The following is a 776-nucleotide window of genomic DNA, read 5'->3' on the forward strand; positions in this document are numbered from 1 at the left end:
ATGGAACTTGACCCCAGGCCCTGAGGATCCTTTCTTTGAAACTAGACATTTATCATGCACATTACAAGCAGTACACACAGCCTTGTGTGCGCACACCACACATACACCATACACATATATACCTATGTAAAAAAGATATCTACATGTACTATATACATACATACAGGCATCCCTTCCACGTGCAGTGGGTTAGGGGCCCTGCACCCTCGGTGCCCCCACCCCACTGGAGAAGAAGTCTGATTTTTTTCATTTACAGGGTGTTTACAGTAAAATAAAGTGTGTATATTTATGGTACTAAAAGATAAAGTATGTTGATGTAATACCAGACTATACAGCATATACTTTTTCTGCATTTCTAAGTTTCTGAGCTTTTTCTGTGTTGACTGCAGCTTTGGCAAAATTCCCCCAAAGTTCCCATTTAATTTCTTCTGTTGTCCCACAATACATGGATGGGAAGTCGGGCTGCGAGGGGATATATGTCTATACACACACAATCTTGAATCCTCAAGCCCTCCCTCACATGTACACACTCACCTCCAGACACTGGACTGACTCTGGAAGTGAGGTCATAGTTTAGTTACCCCTGAGAAAATATAGCAGTATTAGGGTTCTTCATTAAGGGGGAGGGGGAACTGGTTTGGAGGGATGCGAGAAGGGGAAGCACCCGTCTCTCATTCTTAAAATGATAGCCTGGCAAGGAGTTGGAGCCAGGGAACTCCCACCCCAACTCAGGTCACAGTGTCCCCAGCGCAGGAGTGGGGATGGGGAGGGACCAA

Source organism: Monodelphis domestica, chromosome 2 (assembly GCF_027887165.1).
Source record: "Monodelphis domestica isolate mMonDom1 chromosome 2, mMonDom1.pri, whole genome shotgun sequence".
NCBI classification, from domain to species: Eukaryota; Metazoa; Chordata; class Mammalia; order Didelphimorphia; family Didelphidae; genus Monodelphis; species Monodelphis domestica.